Source organism: Labrus mixtus, chromosome 21 (assembly GCF_963584025.1).
Source record: "Labrus mixtus chromosome 21, fLabMix1.1, whole genome shotgun sequence".
Taxonomy (NCBI): domain Eukaryota; kingdom Metazoa; phylum Chordata; class Actinopteri; order Labriformes; family Labridae; genus Labrus; species Labrus mixtus.
In genome coordinates this window covers 716379-722369 of record NC_083632.1, presented here as the reverse complement: position 1 = coordinate 722369, position 5991 = coordinate 716379, and the positions used below count along the sequence as shown (strand labels likewise).

Below are 5991 nucleotides of genomic sequence, written 5' to 3'. Positions count from 1 at the left end.
AGGTCAATGTGTGATGTCATACGGTCAATGCGTGATGTCATAAGGTCAATGTGTGATGTCATAAGGTCAATGTGTGATGTCATAAGGTCAATGTGTGATGTCATAAGGTCAATGCGTGATGTCATAAGGTCAATGTGTGATGTCATACGGTCAATGCGTGATGTCATAAGGTCAATGTGTGATGTCATAAGGTCAATGTGTGATGTCATAAGGTCAATGCGTGATGTCATAAGGTCAATGTGTGATGTCATACGGTCAATGCGTGATGTCATAAGGTCAATGTGTGATGTCATAAGGTCAATGTGTGATGTTATAATGTCAATGTGTGATGTCATCAGGTGGATATTACTGTCTGAGTTTGTTAAAGTGAAATGAGACATTCAAAGATGCAGCAGTGTTCTTCTTTTACATCACTGAGACTACAGGGAGACACTGAGGACGAGTATCTACGGAGAGCCTGAAGGGACAAAATAGCAGAAGTCGCACTAACACAATGAATCCACTTTTTTTTGAGTGTGAGGTCGGTCTGTGAGGAGTTGAGGTGGCCGTCAGCCTCTGAGTGCAGACGGATCATTTCAGCACCGACTGACTGCTGCTGACAGTCAACACAGCTGGACTTCATCAGTCACACACACACACACACACACACACACACACACACACACACACACACACACACACACAGACACAGACACAGACACAGACACAGACATGCACACAAACCTTGAAACACACACACACACACACACACACACACACACACACACACACACACACACACACACACACACACACAGACACAGACATGCACACAAACCTTGAAACACACACACACACACACACACACACACACACACACACACACACACACACACACACAGACACAGACACAGACACAGACATGCACACAAACCTTGAAACACACACACACACACACACACACACACACACACACACACACACACACACACACACACACACACAGAGACACAGACACAGACATGCACACAAACCTTGAAACACACACACACACACACACACACACACACACACACACACACACACACACATGCACACAAACCTTGAAACACACACACACACACACACACACACACACACACACACACTCCTCTGGGTACCATAAGAAACAAAAAGGTTAAACAGTAAAACTCATCTCCTCATCACTTCATACTGTGTATACATCATGCTCACTTTTACCTGAAGCGGACTCTGCTGCTTCGTCTTACCTCAGGAGGCCCCGCCCCCTTCCTGTCTGACACTCCACTGTGTGGGAGACTATGCATGCATGAGACTGTGCATGTGTGAACAGACAGATCAGGAGGATATCAGGAGCAGTCCTGCTGAAATTCACCACCAAAATAAAGTTCATTTGAGTTTGTTGATCTTGAGGAATTTACTCGGCATCACAGGAAAACTAGCGTTGTAATCTCGAGGTTAAGAAAAATAAACTGAGATCGTGAGAAAACAGGAAACGGCGTCAGAGGAAATGTGTAGACGCATGTCCTCCTAGGGCTTCCGTCTCTTTTTGTATAAACTCTGAAAGCAGGGCTGTAAACACCTCGTCTCTAAAAACACTTCCTGCAGATTTTCAAATTAAAAGTACCTGACTGCTGATCAGCTCACTACATTTTAATGGAGTCCCACATGTCAGCGGGGCGGAGGCGAGGAGTCAGACTGTCACTGAACTCTGTCTGACCTTTAACTGACTCACTGGGATAACGTCTGTTCTCTGTTGATCAGACTGGGACGGTCCCAGTGAGCCCAGTTCACAGAGTGTGTGTGTTCCTGACGGCTACAGATCACAGGCAGAGAGAGGGAGGAATGCTGTGAATGATGGGAGAAAGCTCGGCCGCCACGCTAGCCCTCTGATTGGCTGCTTCCCTCGGGGCCTGCCCTATAAGGAATCAAGAGAGCGAGAGAAGGAAAGGAAGAGGAGGAGGGAGAGAGGGAGGAGGCCCCGCTCCATGTTTGGGATGGAGGGATGGATGGAGGAGGTGGAGGGTTGATAAACTCACTCTCAGCAGGTCGGACGCTCACTTCTGTCCTGCCCCGCCCTTACGTCACAGCAGGCCCTGCACTGCCACGGTAAGAACCTCCATCTCCTCCTTAACGTCTCCTTCATCGCCTCCTTTACCGTCTCCTTTATCGCCTCCTTTATCGCCTCCTTTTCATCTTCTCTAACACTCCTCTTTGCTCTTCTTGAATTGTTAAAAAAGTGCAGACCATCTGTTTCTAACTTTTTAGAAATTTTTGATCATCTTTTCTGCTCCAAAATCATGTCCTCCTCCTCCTCTGTATCGCCTCCTCTTCACCTCCTCTTCACCTCCTCTTCACCTCCTTTGCTCTCTCCTTCATCACCTCTTCTTAAACTCACATTCACTCTTTTTTTAAGCTTTTTTTAAACTTGCAAAAGGTGCAAAATAACTTTTCTTCTGTCTCCTCTTAGATCTTCTTCTTTGCTCCTAAACCATCTCACCGCCTCCATCACCTCCTCCATCACCTCCTTTACTGTCTCCTCCATCACCTCCTCCATCACCTCCTTTACTGTCTCCTCCATCACCTCCTTTACTTTCTCCTCCATCACCTCCTCCATCACCTCCTTTACTGTCTCCTCCATCACCTCCTTTACTTTCTCCTCCATCACCTCTTACTTTCTCCTCCATCACCTCCTCCTCCACTCCTATTTGCTCTCTTGTTTTATTTTTACAAAACTTTCTAAAAGTGTGAGATGTCCTCTTCTGTCTCGTCTTAGATCTTCTGAACTTTCTCACCTCCTCCTCTCCTCCTCTTTGCTCCCTAACTGTCTCCTCCATCACCTCCTCTTCGAATCCTAGTTGATCTAATCATGTTTTATTTGGTGGAGGTGCAAAACATCTTCTACTGACTCCTCTTTGGTCATCTTCTCTCCTCCTTAACCACCTCACCTCCTCCCTCACCTCCTCCATCACCTCCTCTTTGCTCTTTTGGGGCTAAATATAACCTTAATTATCTTCTCTGCTCTCCTATGCATCGACTCCTTCTTCATCTCCTATATCCTCTCCTCTATCTCCTCCTCACCTCCTCTCACAATCCTATTTGCTCCTCTTCAAAATCTGTCCTTACTCTCCTCAGTCACCTCCTCCTGCAGATCCATATCCATCACCTCCATTTTCTGAACCTCACCCTCTCCTTCCTTAACTCCTAAATCTCCTCCTCTCACTACCTTACCTCTTATGCTCATCGATTTTTTTGGCACATCTGTAAACAAAAACATGCACGTTTCTATTCCTCCTTCTCACCCTCTCCCTTCTCCTAAAAACTCCCATCTACACCTCCCTCTCACCTCCTCTCCTCTGAGCTGAGCAAGGCTGACATAACTTAAAGATATCGACTCCTTTCCATTCTCCACTTTTGTAAAAAGTTCTTATTTTTTACCCTCCTCCATCTTCTCTTCATCCTTCAACCCTTTCTCATCATCTCTGCTCCTTCTCCTCCTCTTGTTTCCTCTGATGTCTCCTCACCTGTTGCACTTGTCGACCTCAGATCTGCAGAGAGAGTCAAACAGACTTCACACATATTTTTGGTGCTTACGTTTTGCTCTCCGCCTGCAGAGTTTTCCTTTTGTTTCTGTTTCTGCTCAGAGATAAATCAGAAAACACAAACGTTTCTCTGCATGAGCTGCTGCGTCTAAATTCTACAGAGCGAGCGTTAAAAGTTGTTAACAAGGTTTGGCAGGTGTTGAGGTGTGTTTGGTTTCATTCTCCTGCTGTTGAGTTGAAGCTCTCGTTGCCTTCGTTTGAACACTTTTTGCCCCGAGTGGAGACTGGCGGGTTAGCCGACGGATTCAGAACGCACTCCTTCATCATCGTCATCATCGTCATCCCTCAGTGGTCACTAAATCGTCATGATTTTTTTACGATTTAAATGTCAAACTTCATTCCTAAACTGTAATGCATGAACCAGACTTGTTCCTCAAATGTCGGGGACTTTATGGATGATTTGCTGGATTAAGGTTAAAAAAAAGTTCTGATATTTCTTTAATAATGTAATGTATAGTTAGGCTTCAGATATCAAACTTTTTACATTTAATTAAACATTTGAAAAGGTTTGGATATTTCAGTTTAGAGCTCAAAATAACTCTCGTCCAATCATGTGCTGTAAATGATTCAGCCCAGCAGGGGGCGTAACTTCATCGGAACGTCGATCTACAGCAGGAAGCGAACAAGAAATCGTCTCACATTCGGGATGAATCAAACCGGATCTTTATTATGAATCACGATTCTGTAGTTTGGATGAATCTACCGGTAGCTTTTTAAAACGGTCATTTTGATTAATTTCATTTTTCATTAAAAAAATGAAAAAAAGACTTTCGCTCATTCTGCAGATTTAAAAGTCGTTTTAAATTAATATTTTAACGTTTTCGGGTGACGTTTCCGGCTGAGAAAACTTCGATCTGGAAAGTGATTTTAGCGTTCACCGCCTCATATTTCTTCTTCTTCTTCCTCTTCTTCTTCTGCAAGATGTGTTGTTTTCTTTTACAGCAACAAACATCTACAGAGTATTCAACGATTAATACTAAAGACGGATAAAAGCGTTTCCACCCGGGGCTTTCATCAGTGTTTCAAACACAGATGTGGGTGTGACCCATTTATAAACGCCAGATCCCAAAGCCGTACATAAAGAATTTATCCACTTCAGGATAAAACGAGTATCTAAATAAATGGTCTTCAACTGAGGGGTCGGGACCGCGGAGCCGTTTCCAGTGGGTCGCGAAAAATTTGTTTCAGGTCTATGAAGTTTGTTTTGTTTTGTCACATTTTTCATACCGTCCGAGGTCAAAACTGCAACACTTTGTCATTAAATAAATCTGATTGGTCGAAAAATATCTGAAAATTCGGGTGGAGATTTTACTCGAAGGGGGTTGGTGGTCGGTCCTGAGGCTAGAGGCTGGTGCAGAATTACTGAGATGGATTTGTTTTTTTTAACGATCTAACTTAAGATTGTGAATCCAGGGGCGTCGGTAGCCTAGTGGTTAGAACGCACGCCGCATGTACGGAGGCTTTAGTCCTTGAAGCAGGCGGGTTCCTGGGTTCTAAATCAAACTTGTGACACCTTTCCCCTCCGTCTCTCTCCCCCCCGGTTTCTGGCTCACTGTCCTATCTCTGAATTAAAGGAATAAATCAAATAATTTAAAGGTCATTTGCAGTAATTTTCACTAATTGTTGATGTTCGGCTTTGACATCTGGCGCCGATTGGTCACACCCACTTTTTTTTTTTAAACACTGATGTTTCAAGTCCTTGGGTGGAAAGGTGTTTCTTTCCCTCATCAGCTGTTTTTCTTCATTATTAAAGCTTCAAGAATTTTTTGCAAGCGCTAACGTTTTTGTAAGAGTCTTCTTTTTGAGTTGGCACCGATTACCTTTGAGGTTTTTTGAGATGCGGACGCAGACGTTTTGTTTGCTTATTCTTTTTAATCTCTTCTGCAGACACACTGTTTTCTATTTTGACCAGAATCGGCCGAATACTAAATAACCTGCAGCCTCAAATACTCTGTACACCCCCAAACATGAAACTAAATATTTCTGAGTTATGCCAAAACAGCTGACATGTAAAATAACAGCAGATTCATCCTTACACGTCGGAGGTAAGCAGACCAAACTGAGGGCAAAATGAACCCACGCTCTCCTGTGAAAAGGCTCCTGCTGGCAGCACAATCAGATAAATATTTGATTCCCAAATTAAATGACTAAATATGGTCTAAAGGCATCTCCGTCTCTCTGTGAGGGAGAGAGGGAGACAGGGGGAGAGGGCGAGCGAGGCAGAGTGAGCACAGGGAGAGAGAGCATACCAAACACAGGCACAACTCCACTCCATGCCCTAATTAGGAAGTTTTCCCAGAGTGCTTTGTTGTTCATTCAGTGGAGGACAGTAGTGGTGCACCGAGGGGCGATGGAGGAGGAGGAGGGGGGGGGGGGGGGGGTGATGTCACAG

At 44.5% G+C, this 5991-nt stretch overlaps 1 protein-coding gene across 3 annotated transcripts in view; it reads left to right on the top strand.

The window, feature by feature from the left end:
• Nucleotides 1–1949: 1949 nt before the first annotated feature.
• acta2 (actin alpha 2, smooth muscle) overlaps nucleotides 1950–5991 on the top strand; it is a 10630-nt gene continuing 6588 nt past the window's right edge. For all 3 annotated transcript variants that reach the window (XM_061029092.1, XM_061029093.1, XM_061029094.1), the window contains exon 1: nucleotides 1950–2106. The gene's annotated coding sequence lies outside the window, so the exon portion shown is untranslated. The remainder of the gene's footprint in view (nucleotides 2107–5991) is intronic.